Source organism: Rhinoderma darwinii, chromosome 5 (genome assembly GCF_050947455.1).
Source record: "Rhinoderma darwinii isolate aRhiDar2 chromosome 5, aRhiDar2.hap1, whole genome shotgun sequence".
Taxonomy (NCBI): Eukaryota; Metazoa; Chordata; class Amphibia; order Anura; family Rhinodermatidae; genus Rhinoderma; species Rhinoderma darwinii.
Genome location: NC_134691.1, coordinates 283,674,110 through 283,700,289, shown reverse-complemented (window position 1 = coordinate 283,700,289; position 26,180 = coordinate 283,674,110). Strand labels below are relative to the sequence as shown.

Below are 26,180 nucleotides of genomic sequence, written 5' to 3'. Positions count from 1 at the left end.
ATGGAACAGGAAAGAGCCTTCCCCAAACTATTGCCACAAAGTTGGAAGCATACAATTGTCTAAAATGTCACTGTATGCTGTAGCAATAACATTACTTTTCCCTGGAAATAATGGGCCTAATCCAGACCCTGACAAACAACCCCAAACCATTATCCCTCTTCCACCAAATCTTACAGTGGGCACTATACATTCCGGTAGCGTGCTCCCGGCATGCCAAATCCAGATTCGTCTAACAGACTGCCTGATAGTGAAACGTGATTAATCACTCCAGAGAACACGTTTCCACTACTCCAGAGTCCGCGTGCTGTACATCCCTCCAGCCACTACTTGGCATTGTGTATAATGATCTTAGGCTTGTGTACAGCTGCTCGACCATGAAAATTAATTTCATGAAGCTCGCGACGCACCGTTTTTGTGCTAATGTCACTTCCAGAGGCAGTTTGGAACTGTGTAGTGAGTGACACAACAAAGGATAGGCCATCTTTACGCGCTGCACACTTCATCACTTGGTGACCCTGCTCTATGACTTTGAATGACACTTTCACTCCACAATCATAGCACTTACAGTTGACCAGGACAGATCTAGCAAAATTTGAAATGTCATTAACTGACTTGTGGCAAAGGCGGAATCCTCTGATTTTTAAAGTCACCATTCTCTTTGGTACGACAAATACTTTTAACAATGTTTACGGAGATTGCCTGGCTGTGTGCTTGATTTTTTTGTACCTGTTTGCACTAGTTGTGGCTGAAACACCTGAGCTCAATAATTAAGAGGGGTGTCCACATACTTTTGGCCAAATTGTGCAAATTTAAAATGTGAGTTTTATTAACAGGACCCACAGAAAAATGCTACATAAACTAATATTATTAAAGCTACAGTATAGTCTTAAAGTACTCGTCTCCAATGAAAGTGTGTGGCCTATTTTAGGCCTTCAGGACTTAGCAAACATTCTATTCTTTTCATCGCCGCAAGAGTCATAACTTTTTTTATTTTCCCGTCAAAATAACTGTATGAAGGCTTTTTCTAGCGGGATGAGTTGTAGTTGTTATACATAATTTATTGATTCATAACTTATATCATTTTGGGTTATATAGTATAATTTATTGATTAATTTGTATACATTTTTTTGGGGGGAAAGCAATTCTGCCATTGTTTTTTGCAATTTTTTTATGCTGTTTACCATGCGGTAAAAAATACCATGGTAACTTTATTCTACCGGTGATTACAATTGTGGCCAAATCCCATTTATCAAAAGCTATAGTTATAAACATTATTATAAATTGTGAGCAGGATGCTGGTCTAAAGGTACTTTTACATTGGCATTTTAGCCGGTGCAATGAGCGTCGATCAATGAGACAGCTCGTTGATCAGCGCTCGTTTGCTCTTTTCACAAGGAGCTAATATGGGGATACATTTGTATCATGGGCAATTATCGGGAATTGGCCAGTGTAAAAAGGCCTTAAGGCACAGCAGTGCCTGCATACTGTGCTGCAGTTTAATGGGGGAGGGGAAAATATCTCTGATAGGCAATAGCATTACATCATCTGCAGGAAATGAATGAAGACTGGAGGAGATTCAGTGACAACAGCAGAGTACCCAAAGATATGCGGATTTGTGGTTATCACGCAACACAGCTCTCAATTTTTGCTATGTAATAGCCTAAAGGGGGTTTTACACAGAACGATTATCGTACTTTAAAAAAGTAAAAGATTATCATTGTTGGCAACAGGTAAACAGGGAGACGCGCTGCCGACATGATAATAATGGATGGGGACGAGCGATCGGAGTAACAATCGCTCGTCCCCATCCATAGCTCCATGTGACAGGAGCAAGCGAGCGCCAATTAACCATGTCTCGTTGATCGGCGCTCGACTAGATCGGCCGCTTATCGGTCAGTGTAAAAGGGCCTTACGCACATTCTACCTGATGTTTTATTACTCAGAAACCTACAAAAGACAGTAGTGGCATCAAACATGATGATTATGGGTGAGAATTCACATGAGGAACTATGGTCTTAATTGGATTTTCCCTTTAAATACACCGCTAAAGTATTGCATTAGCCAAATAAAAAGGTACTTTAACCTTTTCCCGATAATAGCCGTATGTATATGGCCGAGGCCGGGGGGCCGCTCCATAAGTAGAGCGTGCCGGCTGTATGTTACAGCTGACACTTCATTGCAACGAGATGGATACCGCTCAAGTGGGATCGCGCAAGTTTAAACTTTTAGATACCGTAGTCAATATCGACCATGGCATCTAAGTTGTTAGAAAAAGGGGACGGTCCATTGCCCCCCTCCCTGCACAATGCGATTGCGGCGTGGCGATATTTAAAAAAGTTAAATATTATCCTTGTCGGCAACACATCTCCCTGTGATGAGACGCGCTGCTGACATGATAATAATGTATGGGGCAGAGCGATCGGAGTAACGACCGCTCGTCCCCATCCATAGCTCCGTGTGACAGTAGCAAGCGAGCGCCAATTAACGATGTCTCGTTGATCGGCGCTCGATGCACTGGCCGAGTGTCGGCCGGTGTAAAAGGCCGTTAACACACTAATCTGACAGTGGTTTGCTAGGATCCTTCTTCATGCGAGTGAGCAAGGTGCATTTGTTGTTTACTGTTATACATTTTTGTCTGTAAAAACACAATAATGTGAAAGACAAAAAGAGAGAAATTACCTTTGATCGGGAAACAGAGCTTGCATAATACAAAGCAGTGACTAAAACATGAAAGTCTTCATTTCCACCCAGTATCCACCCAGTTAGACCAATAAACCTAAGTAAATCTATCTCTCATAACAGTTATTTCCAGTGTTTGCTCTGTAACAAAAATATATAAATAAATGAAAAGCCTGGCTAATGTGCGTTTGTCTGTAATGCCCACGATTCGGTAGTCCACAGCTGTCTTCTGCACACAATGTAAGCGGCATGTTAAGCATGTGCTCAGAAAGGTATGATTTGCCTTTTTATTTGCAATTTAGTAATGCAAGGGGAACGCTGAGCAATGTTTTTCTAGTCTGGCATGTATATGATACTAAAATAGTAGGCCTCTTAGCTTGAAATAATAACTATGTTAGAGTCAGGAAGAGACAGGTTGTGTATATTTCACCACAGGTAAATATTAAAATGCAGACACTGTTTGGTAGGGACAAGATTATATGAGTGTATTTTCACCAAACCACAACGTAATGTTTATTTCAGGAAACTGTTAAGCTGTCAGCCACATCATGCATACCTAAGAGAAATAGCACCTGCATGAAATTGTCATGCAGATCACTTATAGCAATGACAAGCTTTTAGGGCACATTCAGACAGGGCGGAAACGCTGTTGAATTCCGCTGCGGACAGTCCGCAGTGGAAATCTGCAGCAGACATTTTTTAGGAAACTTAGTTCAGACGTTACGGAAAATAACTGTGCGCAAATTAGGTTGCGGTGCAGAATTTCCCCTCCGCAGCATGCTCATTATGTTGCGGAGAAGGAGCGGAATTTCACTGCGGATTTCAGCCTTTGCAATGCAAAAACTGAAATCTGTGGCAAGTCCGCTGTGATATCTGCAACATCTGAATTACCTGTCAAATATGCAAATGTTGGTGCAGATTCGTTGCAGAATTGCCCCGAATCTGCAGCAACATTTGCAGCGGAAAAGTTCTGCCACATGTGAACGTGGCCTAACAATTCCTCCAAATGTATTCTATATTGTATCTCGAATCCAAACTCCCTCTCCCCTCCTTATTTTCTGCTTTTTGCAGTTTCTAACTTCTAAACAGATTTTGTTACATAAATTGCACTGTGTGCGCCTTTCACTATGTATTGCTGTTTAACTGGGGGTTTTAACTGGTTGGCGTCCTATGACAAGAATTCTCGTCATGAGCGACAGTCAGTAGTGGCATTATGACAAGCATACTCGTCATGCTAATCGCATGAGCACTGCTGCTGTGCCCGTACAATTAGGAGCTGTAATACACAGCCGCAGCCCCTCTCTAAGGGCATGTCCAGAAGTGGCAGAGTTTTTCCGCTGCAAATGTTGGTGCAGATTAGGGGCAATTACGCAACGAATCTGCACCAACATTTGCATATTTGACAGGTAATTCAGAAGTTGCAGATATCACAGCGGACTTGCCACAGATTTCAGTTTTTGCATTGCAAAGGCTGTAATCCGCAGTGAAATTCTGCAACAGTCAGTGCATGCTGAGGAGGGAAAATTCCGCACCGCAGCCTATGGTCCGCAGCGGAGTTTTCCCGCAACGTCTGAACTAACTTGCCTAAAAATGTATTGAAACAACTGTAAAAAACGGCCGCTGGAGAATTCCACTGCAGACTGTCCACAGCGGAATTCCACCACGTCTGGACGTGCCCTAACGGCGAAGATCAGAGAAACCTCTGATCTCCCCTTTGTATGCCGCAATCAGTATAACGCTGATCGCAGCATGCAAAGGGAAATAGTGGGGGGGGGGGGGGGATCCCCACTATGATTATGTCGCAGGGAATTTCTGTATGGACAGACAGCCCAGGGTCCATTGAAGAATCCTAGGGCTGTCTGACCCTATTCCCTGTTGTTAAGGCATACTGTACTTAGGTACGCACTAACAACTGCCTGTGTTACTATGAGTAAACAGGCTAACGTACCGACATATGTGGCATATATCTCTATGGGATTAAAAATGAATGTAAAATAAATTATTAAGAAAGTGATGTAAAAAATAATACACAAAGACGCAATTTTTTTACAATAAATAATCTTTATAAAATATAAGTCCAAAGTATAAAATAATATACACATATTTGGTATTCTAACGACCGTTATAACCTTTATAATACATTTATAAAATCAGTTATAATGATCAATGTATGGCATAGAGAAATTTAAAAAACTGCAGAGGAATTGCTTTATATCTACATTTTTACCAAAATAAAAACTAATATAAAATTACACACTATATATAATAAAAAATGACACAAATACGGCCAGTACAACTCGTCCCACAAAAAAACAAAGTCTCTTGTAGCTACGTCAAACAAAAAATAAAAAAGTCATGACCGTCAGAATGTAAAGAGGCGAAATCCAAAAAAATAGTTCATTCCTGAAGCCCAAAATTGTCCAGGTCCTCAAGGGATTTATGTTTGTGGCTTTGTTTACCTAGTTGTGATTTTACACTAAGGGCTCATTCAGACGAGCGTGATTCTCATCCGTGTGCTGTGCGTTGAAACAAACGCACAGCACACGGAGCCATTGGTTTCAATGGGGCCGTTCACACATGCAGGAGTTTTCACGCAGCGAGAGTCCGTTGCATGAATCTCACTGCATGTCCTATATTGGTGCGTTTTCACGCACCTACGCGCCAATTGAAGTCAATAGGTGCCTGAAAACCACGCACAGCACACGGATGCACACCCATGCGCGGTGCGTGATTTGCGCATCAATTCCTTTGAAAAAAATTAAAAAAGTGCTTTGCGAGTGCCACTCGCAAAGTACACTGATGCAATAACTCAACGTACACGGGCTGATTTACGCACGTTATTTACGGGCGTCATTCTGTCACGCTTTTGTGAATGTAGCCTAATTTGTGCCAAGGTACAAGTATGTAGGTAGATTGTAAAGAATGGGTTAATCTCTGCATATGTGTTTGGTAAAAGCCTGATTCCATTGAAAATTATATAAGATTCTATTAAACAATTTACACAGAAACAATCTCCTATTTTTTAATCTATTTTTATTGAGGAGGGGAGCTGGGCTGTCCCACACCAATTGTCAATTGTGGGATTCTGTGTTATTTTTGTTAGATTTTATTGTAAAAAATTCAAGAGTATGCTAATACATTATAAGTAAAATATTAAGTTATAAATAAAGTTATCCCTTCATGAAATTTTAAAAAAAAGTAACAAAAAACATAAATAAATAAATGGCCTAAAAAAAAAGTTAGTATTTTGCATAAAATATATTTTATTGCCCCTACAGTAAATAAAAAGAAAAAAAACCTACACATATTAGGTATCTAGACAACCGTAATAACCTAAATAATTAATTTAATGGGTTATTTAGCATGAAACATGAACGGGATAAAAAATAAACAAAAAAAAAACGATGCAGAGAATTGCTTTTTCCTATGTGCACGCCATAAAAATAAATTATATAACTTACTTACACAGTGAATTTTTTGTACCCCCAAACTTTCCACAAAAAAAAAAATACAATTTCTCCCGCATAAAACAAGGCCTCATACAGCCACGTCAGTAAAAAAAAGAAATAAAATTATGGCTGCTGAAAGGCAAAAACGGAAAAATTTAGCTGGTCTTTAAAAAGGGTTTATCCAGGGACCAAAAATTGCTTTGTATTCATATTTTTATGTAAAAAGAAGTCACTTACTAATGTACTTTAATTAAAAATTCAGTACTAAATGGTGCCATTCAAACCCAATGAACTGTTCCCGGAAGTCCTGGAGCTTTTCTAATATTGATGACGCGCCGACACGGCCCCACGTGACTGAGGGCTTACTTCCTGTGCTGTTCGTGTTGGCGTGTTATCAACGGCATGACCGCAAGGGGCTGTCACATTGCCTATTGCTGGAGTCCCCGAGCAGAACGTCAGCTAGCGCTTTGTTTGGGACTCCAGCACTGCTCCCGACGTTTGGTCAGTGACTTCAGGGGTTTCCTATAGCTGGAGTTCCATCGGCAGTTCCGTCACGTTTCCAATCACAAAATGATGCACAAGACGACAGAAAACCACAGATCCCCATTATAAGTCAATGTGTTTCCCCTGGCAATGTTGGGGTCCGTCATACCATGAATCCGGTTTAGTGATGTGGTTTCTTTAATGACGTAGATGTGTGCAGAGCCTTATTACAAATACAGTTAAGTGCACTAAATCATGCCCTGACAGATGGAACAGATTTTCAGAAAGAATAATTTAGTTACCATAGATTATCTCCATGAACGGTAGATATCGGATACATTGAGAAGAGAGATATACAGTAATATGGAAAAAAACACAAAAAAAAATTTGTGACAACAATGGAAAATAAAATTCCTTGAAATCCCTGAGTTGTCTTTTTGTATGAAGTTTATCCATATTCTTTTCAGCCAAGACTCAAACACAGATAACAGGTGCCAACCAGCAATGCCAGCCATAGGATTTGTCACCCAGCTTAGATAGCAAGTCCCTAATATAATGTAATTATCAAAATAGCCTCCCTTACAAGTAGGAACAATCCGATAATAAGGGTCCTCTTACACGGCACGACGGGGGTCGTGTAAACGAGCGCTGATCCACGAGACTGCATGTTGATCGGCGCTCGTTTGTTCCTTTTACAGGGAGTAATGCATGGGGATCACCGAATGTTACTACAATCACTCGTCCCCATACATTTCTATCATGTCGGCAGCACGTCTTCCTGTTTACAGAGGGATATGTGCTGAAGACAACGATAATATTTTCGGCTGCAAAAACGATACAATCACCCGATGAACGAGCGTTTGCTTGTTCATCGGCTTATCGTTGCCCTGTTTACACTGGGCAATGATCGGGTTCGAGCGTCCTGTCAACGCCCCTGTGCCCGATAATAGGCCCGTGTAATAGGGCCTTAAGCCTATATGGCTGTAATGTGCGTTCACATATGTCTGAAAGTCAGACTTACGGTAGTTCCCACCATTTGTTATATAAAAGTTAGAGGGAAACAGATGGCACAACTGATCCCTTTGTTTTCAGAATAAATCAGTGTTCTATCTGTCTGCAAAAGTTTCCGGCATTAACGCACTATGTCTTTTTTAATGCACTTTCCAGGATTAGGAAAGTAGGTCTGCTTTTTTAGCTGGAAACAGTGGCACTCTTGTCCTTGGGCGGCAACTGGTATTGCAGCTCAGCCTTATTCACTTTAAATCAATACCAAACACTGCTCATGGACATGAAGAACACTTTTACTAGGGACAAAAGAAATACCTTTTTTTTCTAATCCAGTAGTGGGGCTTGCATATTTTCTTCAACTGATTTATCCTGACTCGACTAGACGACTATGAGAGTTTCTCAACCACTCGCTCCAATGTGTTTCTGAATTGTACAAATTGCTTCCTCAGACTTAATGGCTATGAACAGCTTTGACATGGAAAAAAATATATTTTTATATGTGTGACTGGTGACCTGGGAAAAAAAAAGTTGCACTAAGTTACAGGGTGCATTCTCCATTCCTTCATAAAATTTCAGACCCTCTGATATGACTTTTCTTATGTGGCTGTGGCCCTCTCAGTAATACATGCTGGATGTGATTTCTGTGCGTTCAGCATTATGTTGCCTTTACTAGCTCTCACGTATCAGCACAGATTCATCCATGTACTGCTTTCCCCTTATAGAGACATTTATCCAGCCCCTTTGTGATCTCCTCTCCCGTCACGACACACACTGTTGCTGTCTCTGTGTTCTCTCCCTGCAGATTCTGCTATGTGTGCTCTCCTCCTTATCTATACTGTGATACAGTCAGTGTAATTCCCTGCCTGAAAATCTTTTGTGGATTCCCTCCTCCCTATCTAATACAGCTTGCTCTGGTCCACTCCCTGCTGGTATCTCTAAGGGTATGTTCACACGCAAACTCAAAAACGTCTGAAAATACGGAGCTGTTATCAAGGGAAAACAGCTCCTGATTTTCAGACGTTTTTTAAACCATTCGCGAAAATAAGCCGTGTGAACGTACCCTAAGGCCTTATTTACACGAACGTGTTTCACGTTCGTGATACGCGTGTGACAGTCACGCGCGTCGCACGGACCTATGTAACTCAATGGGGCCGTTCAGACAGTCCGTGATTTTCACGCAGCGTGTGTCCACTGCGTAAAACTCACGACATGTCCTAAATTTGAGCGTGTTTTGCGCATCACGCACCCATTGAAGTCAATGGATACGTGAAAATCACGCGCAGCATACCGACGCACTTCCGTGTGCTGCGCCTGATTCGCGCAACAGTAGATCAAGAAATGAAGGGAAAACTAAAACCACCTCCTTCATTTCTTTTTCTAAACATCATATATATATGGATGCTAACAAATTTTCAGACCCACACCAGGCGTAGTTTACAGTAGTCTGTATTATATTATTGCTACAAACTGTTGGCTGAGCAAGATTACAACAATGTGTGTCTGAATACAAGCTGCTGTAAACATCACTAGTATGCTACCGGCTGCTGCTGCAGGGCTCACACTTATTAAAAGAGCATTTTCCATATTAAAGCTGAAGTATGAAATTGCTTGTTTTACAATTCCTTACATGCCTCGAAGTGGCTCCAATCTGGAACTTTATATATAAAAAAAATTGTATGATATTTACAGTAAGGCTGGTGCTGTATAAAATAATTTCAGGAAAATTCCATGACAACTCAAACATACCATCATGTTATTAAAATTACAATGAGATAATTATAACCCCCACAGGGGAAGAGACTTTACCTGCTTTAAATCAACAAAATAGTTTACAGGAAAGACAATTCTGCTAAGTAGGAAATTACTAAATCTAAATTTTAAGTGAACTGCTTTTAAAATTATATATATAAAAAAAATTGCTTGCTATAATGTAAAGTAGATAACAAATTGTTATGTTTGTCTTATTCAATAAATAATGTCGTTTAAGGCTTTCTTCACACTTGGTTTTGCTGTTGTGTATGTGGTGCTGTTCAGAACGACACAATTGCCGAAGCACAAAGTGTAGGAAAAAATTCAAACATGTTTTGCTGCAATTCCCATAGAGTTTTTTCAAAATAACCTTTTAATGACAAGATATTTTTGGCCTTAGTGACCATACACAATTTCTATATATTTTTTAAATTTAAGGTCTAGGATGTTGGACAAGGTTGGCACGGCATTACAGTGCAGGGTAGGTTTAGTATAATTTTTTTTTTCTGAAAGACCCTTCTGATAAAACTAAAGCCAAGCACCCAAGCTGCTGCACTACAGCCTAGTGTATCTCTATCTATAGACATCACTGCAGATTAAAGGGTTGGCCACTATCAGACAACCGATGACCTATCCACCGGATAGGTCATTAATATGACCTAATAGAGCTACAGTGCTGCACCTCGGCCGCTATTCCATGTACGGATTCATCTGCTTCCGGCAGGGGCGTCCGGTGCCCAGAGCAGGAGCGGCTGATCGGTCCGGATGTCGGACCCCCACCTATCATATGGGGCAAGTTGTCCGGTAGTGGAAAACTAAAAGATGGGGCATGGTCATTAAGGGGTTAAAGATACAATTTTAGGAAATGTTCCTTGGGTCTAGTGCACAAAGATTTTGTAAAAGATTTAAAAAGAGACTTATACTGTGTGTCACTCTTTTTTTTGTAACCAATCTCAGTTTTAGCTAAAACAAATGTGTGAAAAAACTGCACTAATGGCTTGCTCATACATTACCTTTTTGATACAGATCTTGCCAAACTAGGACTTGACCCAAAATAGATACAGTTTTTCTTTAGGGTAAATTCACACAGGAGTGTAATTAACATAAGGAGCTGATGAGGCATGAGCTCCCGGTGCTGGGTACCAATGTATGCTCTTGCGTGGCCATTATATTTAGGTAGGGATCGGGCAAAAAAATTAATCTTTGCTCCAGGTGAAGGAGAGCCAAGCTACGCCTCTGCATTCACATATTGTGGTGATTGTGCTGTGTAAAATCGTAGCGCAATTATGTACTGCAAGCACATAAGTACTGTCTCATAAAACAAATAGTTCTAGTAACATTTTCCAAGAACCGTGTCAGCTGTGGTAAACCGTGACAAGCAAAAAAAAAAAAAAAGCTAACCAGGGGTATAAGCTGTGTGGGGAGGGTATATATTTAAATAAAGAAGGCAGTGCTGTTCTTGGTATTCCTGCAGGTACAAGCACACCCCCTCCACCTTGATTGTAAGTTGGTTTGGTTTTGGGTCAAAATACCTCTTCCTCAAGATCTTCTGTATCGTGTTATTTTTGATGAGAGAAAGTCCCCAGTTCAGAAATGTGCAAAAGGAAGAGGGTGGTTCTACCCACCAGGTCACCTAGCAGTGGCATACTCTGTCTCTACAGAAGGCATGCCACTTCTATATACTTCATTTCCAAGCTTTCTGTTTACTGCATCTTCATGTGCAGATATATGAGGAGTGATCGGACATAAATGTGTTCATGGTCTAAACAGGGTTGCCAACATCCACTTCAGAAATTTCTGGACAACTGAGCTAAAATTCACAGATAGACCAAAATTTTTACGTACACATTACAAAATCGTTGCCTGTGCACTGTGCAGTGTGCTAGGAATAATTCACCAGTCACAGCTCCGCTTGTAGCTTTCCCCCGCTAAATTAGGCGATGTTTTCACTGATTAGAGTCGTTCACTTTCCCTTTTTTCTCCATCTGGCCCAGACCACTGTAATGACTTATTCCAGCCACGACTCGTCCCTGCAGAATTTGACACACAGACATGTTGGTTTCTCGCTTTTCCATCACCCTCCACACATATACTCATCCTCTAAACAAACTCGTAATCCACAGTGTTCCATATGGTATTAATTAGTTCTCAACACAATAAAAGTGCCCCCTCAGTAACTGAGCCCCCTGCAGATAACACCACACACAGCTCCCCCTCGTAGATAGCCACACAGTGCCCCCTTGTAGATAGCACCACACAGTGCCCCCTTGTATATAGCGCCACACAGCTCCCTCTTGTAGATAGCCACAGAGCGCCCCCTTGTAGATAGCCCAACAGCGCCCCCTTGTAGATAACCAAACAGCGCCCCCTTGTAGATAGCCACACATCCCCTCCTTGTAGATAGTGCCACACAGCCCCCCTGTATATAGTGCCACACAGCCCCCCATGTAGATAGCCACACAGCCCCCCCCTTGTAGATAGCCACACACAGTACCCCCCTTGTAGATAGCCACAGCCCCCCTTGTAGATAGCCACACAGCACCCCCCTTCCCTTGTAAGTAGCGTCCACCCTTCCCTTGTAAGTAGGGCCCCCCTTCCCTTGTAAGTAGGGCCCCCCTTCCCTTGTAAGTCGCAGCCCCCCCTTCCCTTGTAAGTTGGGCTCTCCCCACTTCCCTTGTTAGTAGCGCCCCCCATCCCTTGTAAGTAGTGCCCCCCCTTCCCTTGTAAGTAGCGCCCCCCCTTCCCTTGTAAGTAGCGCCCCCCTTCCCTTGTAAGTAGTGCCCCCTTCCCTTGTAAGTAGCGCCCCCCTTCCCTTGTAAGTAGCACCCCCCCTTCCCTTGTAAGTAGCGCCCCCGTTCCCTTGTAAGTAGCACCCCCCTTCCCTTGTAAGTAGCGCTCCCCTCCTTCCCCTGTAAGTAGCGCCCCCCCCTTCCCTTGCAAACAGAGCGGAGAGCAGTAGCCAACCACTACCACTCTCCGCCTGACACCACTCACTGTCAGGAGGAGGAGGTAGTCATGCGGCGGAGGACCACTTTTGATTGGGGTCGGTGACGGCAAAGGACTGGGTCAGTCCAGTCACCTGACCTGAGTCACCTGACCTCATGTGAGGTGACTGGATTGGTCCACTCCCAGCACCGACCTCACTTGGCAGCGGCTGGCCTGCATATTTTCAGATTCCGCAGAATCTGAAAACATGCCCGGCCATGGCCTACTATTCCTTTGCACTGCGCATGTACATTTTGGCACATGCGCAGTGCAAAGTCCTGGGAGACTGACGAAAATCCCGGACGGTGTTTTTTTCTGCCGGACGCTACAGACGGCAGAAAAAAACACCCATTTTTGCAGACTGTCCTTAAATTTACGGATGGTTGGCAACCCTGGGTCTAAAGAAGCAGATTTGATGCACAACTGCAATTAACCGGTTCAGGACCGGGCTATTTTGGGCCTTCAGGAACAGACACCGTTTAGCCATTTTTAACACGCGTTAGTTTAACTGCTAGTACTTTTTTATTTGTTGGGCTAAGCAATGTGATTTTTGCTAAGTTTTTTCATAAGCAATGCAGGTTTTGTTTTTCATCATTTTTATACACATTTTTTTTGCTATTTTAGAATTTTTAGGCCTATAGTTTGAAAATAACAGTAAGTCTAGTTAGACCCAGCAGCAGCCTCCCACAAATGCTATCCCGGAGATTATGTGACCAGTCACATGATCACCGGGACCAATAGGATTTTCATGCAAAATTTTAAAATAGAAGCTGTTTCCTGCAGCAGATATTTTTGCTAAAGTGACAACACGAAAAGGATATACTGTATATTTTTATTTTGTGTAGAAATACTAAAGGGACACTGAGCCCTCAGTCTAAAGACCCTTTTAGATCGACCAATGATCAGGCAAACGAGCGTTGATATAAACACCAGTTCCTAATCATTACCCTGTTTAAACGAGGCAACGATCAGCCGATGAACGAGCAAACGACTGATCGGCTTGTTTTTGCGGCCAATAAAATGGTCGCTAGTCGAAGGCACATCTACCTGTGTAAGCAAGGGGATGTGCTGCCTACATGATGCAAATGCATGGGAAGTAACGATTGTATTAACGATTGTTGATTGTTTGTCCCCATACATTACCGATCATTACTCCTTGTGAATAGAGCAGACGAGCGCTGGTGGACGCACTGCATTGGCGCTCGTCGCCCGTTTTCACGTCTAATTTCAGGTTGTCTAAAGGGACCTTAACTTATGTCTATTTACAATGTAGTTTAAGCTTCACTTTTATTAGATGATGACTTTATGGTTCGTGTTCCTTTAAATAACGCAAACATTTCAGTTAAGGTTTTAGCATCAACCGCTTTGCTCCTCCATTGCTTTTAATGTTCCATGTAAACAAAAGTACATGCGTGTATATCATATGTAAGTTATATTTGGTCAAAAGTAGGATAATAATTAAAAAATGATTGTTCTTAGTTTTTAAAATGTGTTTATTAGTATCATATATATATATTTGGCAAGGACGTGGTGTCTGAGGCACAGTTAGCTCCGCCCACAGCCCGACCTGCAAGAAGCCTGTGAGGAAGGAGATGTGAGCGCTCAGTCTGTCTGTTGTTTGTGCCCCTATTTGTCTGTGTGTCTCTGTGTTTGTGTGTGTGTATAAGTTCCAGTATGTGTGTATGTGTGTCTTTGTATGTGTGTATTTGCATGCAATGGCGCAGCTATAGGGGTCGCAACGGTCAGGACACAAATACAGTTTACTGCAATGCTGGAGCCTTGCACCAGCATTTACTGTGCCGTGAGCACATAGGACTGCAGGTAACACTACTACATTATCTGCACTCAGAGAGTTATCACTGTGTAATCTGTGGTATTACATGGGACTGCAGGCAACATCTACATTATCTGTACTCAGAGAGTTATCACTGTGTAATCTGTAGTGTAACATAGGACTGCAGGTAACATCTACTACAATATCTGTACTCGGAGAGCTATCACTGTGTTATCTGTGGTGTTACATAGGACTGCAAGTAAAACTACTACATTATCTGTACTCAGAGAGTTATCACTGTGTAATCTGTGGTGTTACATAGGACTGCATGTAACATCTACTACATTATCTGTACTCAGAGAGTTATCACTGTGTTATCCGTGGTGTTACATAGGACTGCATGTAACATCTACTACATTATCTGTACTCAGAGAGTTATCACTGTGTCTTAACTGTTGTGTTACATAGGACTGCAGGTGACATCTACTACATTATCTGCACTCAGAGTTATCACTGTGTGTAGGGCTGGGCAATATTGCAAAAAAATAAAATCTATTTTTCTTAACCCTATGAACGGTTTTTGATTTGATTTTATCGGGATTGTCCTTAGCTGCTACGTGTGACCACGCTCACTTATGAAAGGGACAATGCTGATAATCATCATATATATATTTGGCTCAGAGAAAGAAAAGAACAACTGGGAGTGCAGAGGAACAACGAGAAACCAATTCCCAAAACAAGGCGTTAAGAAGGCAAAACCCTGAAGTAAGACAAGCCTGTAATGAACAAAGTCATTCTCAAAGAGCCCAATTATAAATACTTATCATTCCTTTTGCTAGTAAACCCGTGTTTTCTATACTAGTAGTAGTTTATTTTCCTGTGACATGGTGTATTTTTATGATGCCTCCACCCACCTTATTTGTAGATCATAAACTAAGAATCAACATAACATTAAAGGGGCCAGGTGGCAAATTGACTTTTTCATTGACCATCAAAAGATAGTCACCAGCTACTAAATTCCAGGCACATTGGTTACTGGGATTTGTCCAGCCCTGTTTTAAACTCATAAGAGCAGGTTTCTCTCATATTGTATCTTTTTACTGTTATGTTTTAAGCTGTTGATACAAAACTTGCATTGTGTTTTTAGGGATATTTTTTTATAGTGTACAGCACCACAGGAGATAATAGTATATCAATATATACCATAAACTTTTTAATATTGAAAAAAAACTTAGCATACCTGACATCCACTCTGTTTGGACACCTAAGTCAAGTTCTATAGGTACAACAGTGCTTTCATTACCTACATTGCCACATGTTGCATACAGAAGAAGTCAGCTACCCAGATTTATACATATGTATATGTTACCGGCAAAGTTGTATAGAATGCCTAGAGTTTTTTGCAAAGTATCCAATAAGGTTATTTCATTCTGACTTTATATACTAAACATAATGATGTTTATAGAATGCTTTGTTATTCTATATAATGTCTAGCATCTTTTGTGAAGAGAATAAAATAAGGTTATTTCATTCATTTATCTAGGTATTTTAAAAGAAATTCCAAGTTATTTGACACTATAAGGGCATGTTCACATGTGGCGGAATTGCTGTGGAATTCCGCTGCGGACAGTCCGCACTGGAAATCCGCAGCAGACAGTCTGTCCATTGGTTTCCACACCTATTTAGTCATCTTCGTGCAGACGTTGCGGACAACTCCGCTGCGGACCATAGGCTGCGGTGCGGAATTTGGTGTCCGCAGCATACACTGGCTGTTGCGGACTTGTTGCGTACTTGTGGCAGAATTTCTCCATTGTCTTCAATGGAGTTGCAAAATTCCGCAATGAAATCCGCAGATGTTATGTGTGTTGCGTTGCGGATTGCTTTTACGAACAGGATATTTCATCATTCTGGCTGGACCTATGTGTTTCGAGGTCTACAGCCAGACTGAGATGGAATGTTTTAAAAGAGAGCAGGATGTACTCTTCACCTGAATCCGCAACGACTAATCCGCAGCAATTTACTTCACATTTTAGGCAAAGGCGCAAAGTAATCTGCAATGCAGATTATGTGCGGCATTGATGCGGAAAGTGTCTGCACAAATACGCAACGTGTGACCATGCCCTTAACTAAATTTCTAAGAGACAACAGGGAGACATTTCTAATAGACAACAGGGGAGCACTTCTAATAGACAACAGGGGAACACTTGCAATAGACAACGGGGTGGAGGCACTTCTAATTATTGACACTTTATTAACTAATTATTCTATAGAATGTCTAGCAGTTTCACATGTTGCCATACCTAGTTATTGACACTTTATTAACGGGTTTCTAATAGACAACAGGGGACACTTCTAATACATAGGGTGGGGTGGCACTTTATTAACTAGTTAGGGCATGACCAGACGTGGCGTATTTCTTCCGCCACTGTCCACATCAATGCCGCACATAATCTGCGTTGCAGATTCTGTTGCGGCTCTGCCTAAAATGGGCATTAAATTGATGCGGACCAGCCGTTGCGTATTGAGGTGAAAGTACTTCGCTTCTCTCTATCAGTGCAGGATAGAGAGAAGGGACAGCCCTTTCCCTAGTAAAAGTAACAGAAATTCATACTTATCCGGCCATTGTCCTGGTGACGCATCCCTCTTTCAACATCCAGCCCGACCTCCCTGGATGACGTGGCAGTCCATGTGACCGCTGCAGCCTGTGATTGGCTGCAGCCGTCACTTGGACTGAAACGTCATCCCGGGAGGCCGGACTGGAGGAAAAAGCAGGGAGTTCTCGGTAAGTAGGAACTTCTATTTTTTTTTACAGGTTGATGTATATTGTGATCGGAAGTCACTGTCCAGGGTGCTGAAACAGTTACTGCCGATCGTTTAACTCTTTCAGCACCCTGGACAGTGACTATCTCCTGACGTCGCCTAGCAACGCTCCCGTAATTACGGGTGCACACACGTAGTCACCCGTAATTACGGGAGCCCCGTTGACTTCTATGGGCCTGCCCGTGCCGTAATAACGGCCCGTGATTACGGGCGTTTTTACGTTAGTGTGAATGGGGCCTCAGTCTGGCTGTAGACCTAGAAATACATAGGTCCAGCCAGAATGAAGAAATGTCACGTTAGTAAAACAAATACGTTATGCAACACACATAACATCTGCGGACTACATTGCGGAATTTTGACTCTCCATTGAAGTCAATGGAGAAATTCCGCAATGAGTCCGCAACAAGTCCGCTACACGTCTGCAACAACCAGTGTATGCTGCGGAGACCAAATTCCACACCGCAGCCTATGGTCCGCAGCGGAGTTTTCCGAAACGTGTAAATGAACCTCACTAAAAAGCTGTGGAAAGCAATAAAGAAACGTGTACGCTGCAGATTTCCGCAGCGGACTGTCCGCAGCGGAATTCCAGAGCAATTCCGCCACGTCTGGTCATGCCCTTATTCTATAAAATGTCCAGCATTTTTTGGCCAAAATATAATATAATATAGTAGACAACAGGGGGGACACTTTATTAACTAGTTATTGTATAGAATGTCTAGCAGTTTCACATGTTGCCTAGAACAAACCCAGTAATCTACAGAACACGTAGGAAATGTGTACAGACAGATTTATTTGATACATTGTCTAGAAGTTTTAGGCGTTCTTCAGAATATCAAAGCATTTTGTACAATGCCTTAGTTTGACACATATACTTTATAGCCAGCTGATTCTGCCTCCGCTACTTATATATTGATGTCTCTGCTTGCAAAAGTCTTTTTGTGGTATTTTAAGAACTTTTTGATGAACTTAACACATATTCATATGGATCAGTTCTATTTCATACATAATGTACCTGTTCTATATGCTGATGTCTTCTCCTCTATAAAACATTAGTGTCCAGTCCTTTCTAGAGAAAGGGATCTTTAGTCTTCTACTGTTGTTTACACAATGGAATCCATACAAAAAACTGATTTGATTATAGATGGTAATTCAATAATGCTTTTTGGAATCCACAAATGTACAACACATCTGTGTATTTTCATGTACATTTTTGCATAGGCAGAACAAGGACAAGCTATGTAGATATAGATCAATGCACTTAGTTTGCCCTTATCGCAGTCTATATCACACAGAAGTTGCCATCCTCCACCCCTTTCCTATGATCAAATGAACAAATTTTGACTTTCTTCTACAAACTACAAAATTTTCCATTACAAACTATAACCATTATATGTGCTTGTTGTAAAAACAATAGAATTCCCCTTTATATTATATGAGTCATCTTATATTATGTACTTCAGGGACTTTTTGCTTTCCTTGCATATTTGAGAAGATCAGTCTCTTGGCTCTTAATGTATTCACACTCATGAAATATGGTCTAAATGCAGAACCAGATAATAGCTTCGGCAAAAGGGAAAATGGCCTGGGATCCCAACCATTTAGGGGCCTTCACTACACCATCCCGACTTCTGCAGTACTCTAAAATTCCTCCCTGGCTGGTGATCTCACATTTATATCAAGGTGGTGCTTTTGGTATTATTTTGGTATTGCTTGAGTACTGTATGCAACTATTATATGGACAGTTTTGGTACAGAATGGTGGTAATATTTGGACAGCATATGGCACAAGTATTTTGGAGTATATGAAGTATTATGGCAGTACAACTGAACTCATCACTGTCCTTTTCAAAAATGAAAGATACCCCATACATGTTTTGCACATGGGTCTCCATCGATCTCGATCCTGTATAAATGCAGATGATAGAATTATCCCATTGCTGATGTAACCAGACCTGATCTATGAGGATGTCCAGGTGTGTCCATTATATCACTGTGCGTAATTTATATAAGAAAATGATTATGCATTTGGCATTGGCTATCCTAAAAATATTAAACTATGGCAGCCAAAATATATACTGTATATTTAAACCAAAATGACTGCAGTGCACAGCAGTGACAATAACAACACAACACAATTAGAAGTTCCACGATTTTACTTTTATCATTTTTTTAAAGATTTTTCCATATAAAAACCCTCAACGTGTTGTCACTTACATATTCATACAGACATACATTTACTTCACTTATACAACAGAGCTGAAAGGAAATCCAATATAAAACAATGTTATTATAAAGCACACGAATGACTACATTCCATCTGACTGCCCATGCACTTATAATAATAGAGTTCTTCATACAAAGAAATACTGTTCAATACATATTTCAACTTGTGGGACTGGAGAAGAATGTAATCCTGTAAGAAATAACAGCATTTTAGCACCCAACTTTTTCATTTTACAGCTAGAACAATGCTCATCTTGCAATCCCTTTGTTTAAACAGATGAGCATTGATTTATAAAAATAATCAGATTATTAAAATGTAAATAATCTATCTGTCTCTATCTATCTATCTATCTATCTATCTATCTATCTATCTATCTATCTATCTATCTATCTATCTATCTATCTATCTATCTATCTATCTATCTATCATCCTGTTTTTCTGTATAATGTATATGGCACATTTAAAATGTTACGGTTCTGACATTACTAAACCTTCTCAGCAGGGGCTGACATACCATTGGTGCAACCTGTGCAGCTGCACAGGGGCTCAGTATGTAAGGGTCCTCTTACACGGCCCAACGGGGGCCGCGTAAACATACGCTGATCAATGAAAGAGCTTGTTGTTCGGTGCTCGTTTGCTCCTTTCACAAAGAGCTATGTATGGGGACGAGAGCTCATTAATACGATCACTCATACCCATTCATTTCTGTCATGTCAGCAGCACATCTACCTGTTTACGCAGGGAGATGTGTTGCCGACAACGATAATATTTCATGCTGCATAAACGATAATAATCAGCCAATGACGGCTGATCATTGCCCTGTCTACATAGGGCAATGATCGGGAACTAGCGTTCTGTGAATGCTCATTTTCTCGATAATTGGCCCATATAAAAGGGCCATTAGGAAGCCCACTATCACCTTAAGTGCACGTTCAGACGTGGCAGAGTTTTTCCGCTGCAAATGTTGGTGCAGATTTGGGGCAATTACGCAACGAATCTGCACCAACATTTGCATATTTGACAGGTAATTCAGACGTTGCAGATATCACAGCGGACTTGCCACAGATTTCAGTTTTTGCAATGCAAAGGCTGAAATCCACAGTGAAATTTCGCTTCTTCTCCGCAACAGACAGTGCATGCTGCGGAGGGAAAATGCCGCACTGCAGCCTATGGTCCGCAGCGGAGTTTTCCGCAACGTCTGAACTAACTTGCCTAAAAAGGTTTTGAAACAAATGTAAAAAACGACCGCTGGAGAATTCCACTGCGGACTGTCCGTAGCGGAATTCCACAGCAATTCCGCCACGTCTGAACGTGCCCTAAAGCAGGCTACTTCTGTCTAATAAATTGAATGTAAATGCCCGAGCTAAGGAATTTTATGCCTAAGAACTACTGGTGGTTTGTTAGAGAGACATAAGGAGGTGATCTATGATGAGATATTGGAGTTCAAAGGGCCCATATACAGTTCTCGCACGGGGCCCCTCAGCTGTTTGTGTCTGCCCCTGCTTCTCAGTCAAATGCAGTCCTACAATTTGATATACTACATTTTACCACATGCATACAGTGGATACATTTAGCTTGTGTTAAATGTATCTGACTAAAACGTCACAACTTATATACCGTATTTTCCGGACTATAAGGCGCACCGGATTATAAGGCGCACTTTCTATGAGCGCCTTGTAAGCAATCATGTTTCATATATAAGGCGCACTGGATTATAAGGCGCAGCACATTACCGTTAAATAAACCATTGCTCAGACTGCAAGTCAAAATTTATTACACTTTTTAACAATAACTTGCAACTGGTTCAGCTGTAATTGCAAATCAAAACGTTAAGGGTATGTGCACACACACTAATTACGTCCGTAATTGACGGACGTATTTCGGCCGCAAGTCCCGGACCGAACACAGTGCAAGGAGCCGGGCTCCTAGCATCATACTTATGTACGACGCTAGGAGTCCCTGCCTCGCTGCAGGACAACTGTCCCGTACTGTAAACATGATTATACTACGGGACAGTTGTCCTGCAGCAAGGCAGGGACTCCTAGCGTCGTACATAAGTATGATGCTAGGAGCCCGGCTCCTTGCACTGTGTTCGGTCCGGGACTTGCGGCCGAAATACGTCCGTCAATTACGGACGTAATTAGTGTGTGTGCACATACCCTTACCGTACTTTTTCAGTTCATTCCTCCACCAGAAATCCATCAAATCCGTCATCTTCAGTGTCGGAGTTGAACAGTTGGGCGATTTCGGCATCAAGCATGGGGTCCTCCTCTTCATTATCCGAGTCGGTCTCGTTGCTGCTGCTAGGCTCTTCAGTGGTGATTCCAGCCTTCCTGAAAGCTCGGATGACACTGGAGACTGATACATTCTTCCAGGCATCCACGATCCACTGGCACATAGTGGCATAACTCGCACGGCGTTGCCTCCCTGTTTTGGTGAATGTGTGGTCACCTTCTGTCATCCAATGCTCCCATGCAGCTCGCAATTTAACTTTAAATGACCTGTTGATGCTGATATCTAGCGGCTGGAGCTCTTTGGTTAATCCACCAGGGATGACAGCAAGCTCCGAATTAGTTTTCTTCACTTGGGCTTTGACAGTATCGGTCAAGTGGGCGCGCATCGAGTCACAGACCAATAGGGATGGGGATTTGTGAAAAAAGCCACCCGGTCTCTTGACGTAGACCTCCCTCAGCCACTCACTCATCTTCTCCTCATCCATCCAGCCCTTTGGGTTAGCCTTAATGATGACACCAGCAGGAAAATTTTCTTTAGGCAAAGTCTTCCTCTTGAAAATTACCATGGGTGGTAGTTTCTGGCCATTAGCCTGACAAGCGAGAACTACAGTGAAAGAGGACTTCTCATTTCCTGTGGTACGTATAGATATCGTACTGGTCCCTGTTTTCTCAACAGTACGGTTTACGGGGATATCGAAAGTGAGGGGAACCTCATCCATGTTAATAATGTGTTCTGGCTGGATATTCTTTTCATTTATCTTGGTTATGCAGTAGGTGCGGAAAATGGCCAGCTTCTCTTCATAATCCTTTGGTAATTGCTGGCACACAGTAGTTCTGGTGCGAATGGAGAGATGACGCCTTTGCATGAAACGAAAGCACCATGAAGGACCTCCTCGAAAGTCCTTGATCTCCATGTCACGTGCTAAAGCAGTGGCTTTGAGTCTAATAGAGACAGTGGAGACGCTTCTACATGCGTTTCTCTGTTCCATAACCCACTGTTCTATTTTGTCCTCCAACTGTGGCCACCTTGCTTTGTTTCCTCGGAAACTCAGTTTGGTCTTCTTTACTTGGCGGAGGTCATCTTCTTGTTTTCTCCACTTACGCACCATGGATTCATTAATGTTGAATTCTCTTGCAGCTGCCCTATTTCCATGCTCTACTGCATAACTTATAGCTTTAAGCTTGAAACCTGCATCATAAGCATGTCTCTTAACAGGAGGCATTTTTTGGGGTAGTGGGTATAGTTAACGCTAAAGCAAAGATATATTGCAAGGATCCTACAGAGCTGTAAGTATCACTCAGTGTGGCTCCTGATTACGGTGGCCGTAATGCTCAATCCATTTATGGATACTGTAAAAACCCAAGTGAAGAATAAATTCATAGGCGCACGGGGGGGAGGAGCATGGTGTGTGCTGTGGTATGCCGCCGCCGACCCCTGCCGCCCACGATAGAGGTAAAGGATCCTGTATGAACCCCTCTCTTTACTGTCGGGTTCATATATAAGGCGCACCGGATTATAAGGCGCACTTTCTATTTCTGAGAAATTCTCAACATTTTATGTGCGCCTTATAGTCCGGAAAATACGGTACATAAACCGCAGCCAAGGTTGTAATTCTGTACAAACTACACCGTGCAATAGAAACATTTAAAATGACATTTCACTTTGATCTTAAACATATCCCGCATAACATTACTTGAAACATTAGCCACACTGATGAGAAATATGACAAACGGGTGCTCACATTTTCCATTTAGCTTTAAACAGAATTATATGTGACGTAGCCATAAATATGCAAGTAGGTATTTAGTGCAGTCTAATAAAGTAGGAAAAGTTGGGATAAAGCTGATTGATTCAATACTATAAAGCGTGCCCAAATATTTGGAGTTCCCTACAAAGTGTCCACATTATATGATGTTCATTATATGATGTTCCTCAATCATGTTGTCACTTATGGTTTCATTCTGTGTGTTCCTAATGTCTGTGTGTTCCTAATTTTTTTTTACAACAGTAAATAACATGTTTGTATATACCCGGTGACTAATCCACCTCAGCATGCTGTATTTATTATACTTGCATGTGTTGATGTTCAACGGGTAACATCTATCCATGTTTATTAAGCTAGCCATTTATGTAAAGATAATATATCTGTTATTTTTAGTACATTATCATTTGCATTTATGATGAATTGTTTTTGCAATGCACATGTGGTTAATTTGAATTGGTTGCTTGGTTATTTTTTAATAAGAAATCTGTAAGTGTGTGGCCAACTCATATCATACTTGTTTGCAGATGTCAGTCTTTCAAGGAAGCCCCTGCAGTAGTCTCTTTAAAACATGAACTTTCTGCCAGCCCATCCCCAAGTAGACAAGAAATGCAAATAAATCATCAGCTCCTTTGTGACATTTGGAAAACTTTTTTCTTTTATGTTCTTACAGATTCAGTTAATGTTTATAAAATAATTCATCCACTATCCACTATATTTCTTTCTCTCTGGTAAGGTAAATTAGACATAGGCTAGCAATTCACACATTATTAAACTGCGCTGATATCTCTTATTACATCTCTGCTCAGATATAAAGATTGCAAAGTCATTTTTTCCATTGTTGCTTTGGACTGAGGTGCACATCCACACATCTGCGGGTGTAATAAGGGTGACTGTTCTGTCTCCCTATTATCATGAGATATTGATATACCCCGGATAAGAGCAGTATCATCATTGAACACAATAATTTATGCTGTATTTAAGTTTTACCTAAACTGAAGTATGATACAATAAAGCACCGGCTGCTACAAATGACTACTTTGTTTAGTTCTTTTTCCAGTTCTACATTTGCCTATATATGATTTACCACACTGTGATTTATAATCCATTTCCAGCATCACAAATCTAATCTATTCTCTAGATTGTAAATTTATCCATCAATGCTTGAAAAGACAACTACTACTGTGTCTGTTACTAAGCCCCGAATGGGTTTATATATATATATATATATATATATATATATATATATATATATATATATATATATATATATATATGCAAAAAATAGGCAGCACTCCACAGATATAAGTGAAAAATAGGGGTTCTTTATTACCCTAGTGCTAAGGTAATTTGCACTAGGGTAATAAAGTACCCCTATTTTTCACTTATATCTGCGGAGTGCTGCCTATTTTTTGCTTCTATATTGACAGGACATTGGTCTGTTCCCCAGGGCTTGCACCCACATGCTGCATGGGCTGCTGGACTTTGTATTGTCTATATATATATATATATATATATAGATATATATATATATATAGATATATGCCTATATATATATATATATGTATATATATATATACACATATCTATATATATATATAGATATATGCCTATATATATATATATATATATATATATATATATATTTATATAGATATATGTAGATAGATAGATAGATAGATAGATAGATAGATAGATAGATAGATAGATAGATAGATAGACGATGATTGATTAGATAGATAGATAGATAGATAGATAGATAGATAGATAGATAGATAGATAGATAGATAGATAGATAGATAGATAGATAGACGATGATTGATACATAGATAGATAGATAGATAGATAGATAGATAGATAGATAGATAGATAGATAGATAGAACCACAATTTTAGCCCCTTTATAACAATGATTAAACTTCAGCTTCATCACGCATAGTTTTATTTTTCCAAAAATATACCTAGGTTAACTTGTTTTCTACACGTGTGAATTCTGCAGGATATGTTGGTGATATAGGGATAATGGGAAGTAATTAAAAAATTTGACTAATAATGACATCTTGGGTACAGTGTTGAAAAAAATGTAAAAGATAACTTTCAATATTATTATTATTTCTATAGCAAGTGTGAAATATATTCAATCTAACATTCCTTCAAAGAAAACAACAGCAAAAACGAATCTATAACGTAAACTCAAACATGTTTCAGAATAATAACTGCACTGAAGAATGGGCATAATATACTAACTCTATAACGAAACATGATGAATAGCAGTGCGCTTGTTATTAATGAGAGCTGACCCATGTGTCATACAATCCTATGACGATGACATCAGTATCAGATAAAGAAGCTCAGATATAAGCTCTGGTATCAAAGTACAACAGGAGAAGACAGTGACACAATGGAACACACACCCATAATCAGTGTCACCCTATGTAAGTACTAGTTAACCTGGTGCCATTCTACCATGTGTCAGCAGGGGGTTCATAGCGGGCAAGGCCATTGCCGTGATCACCTCTTGTAGAAGTACTTGGGTGAGTTTGTCCGGCAGATAAATCCCCTCCCTCCTGCCATGTATGTACGTCGTGCCTGATGCCATTGTATGAAGCTCCCCCTGCTGCAGGTCCTGGTTACACGCACGTACTGTACCTTGATCAGCACCGTCTCCTCCTTTCCCTCAACTTCACTTTCTGGTTTCTTTCTCCATCCACTTGTACGGGAGACTGGGTCCACTGCACTCTCTCTAAATGTAGGGCTACAGGGACAGCACATAAGGAGAAGAGCAGATCAGCAGGGCTGATATTACCCCCCTCTGCCCTGTGACTGGCGTGCTGTGCCTCCTCTCCAGCAGAGTAATGACTGCTGCCTGGCTGTACATTCATACATAGATCATAGGCTGTGTGTTACAGGGGAGAGGTGTGAGCCAGATAGCACCTCACTCGCTTATTGATCCGCCCTGTGCACCTCCCCGTCTCCTGACTGACACACAACACGACTGCAGGGGCTTCATACTC

General features: G+C 41.1%; 1 protein-coding gene across 1 annotated transcript in view; it reads right to left on the bottom strand.

Moving 5' to 3' along the window:
• SATB1 (SATB homeobox 1) overlaps positions 1 to 25,943 on the bottom strand; it is a 159,408-nt gene extending 133,465 nt beyond the window's left edge. Inside the window, exon 1 of the mRNA XM_075827222.1 lies at positions 25,816 to 25,943. The gene's annotated coding sequence lies outside the window, so the exon portion shown is untranslated. The remainder of the gene's footprint in view (positions 1 to 25,815) is intronic.
• Between the last annotated feature and the right edge of the window lie 237 nt (positions 25,944 to 26,180).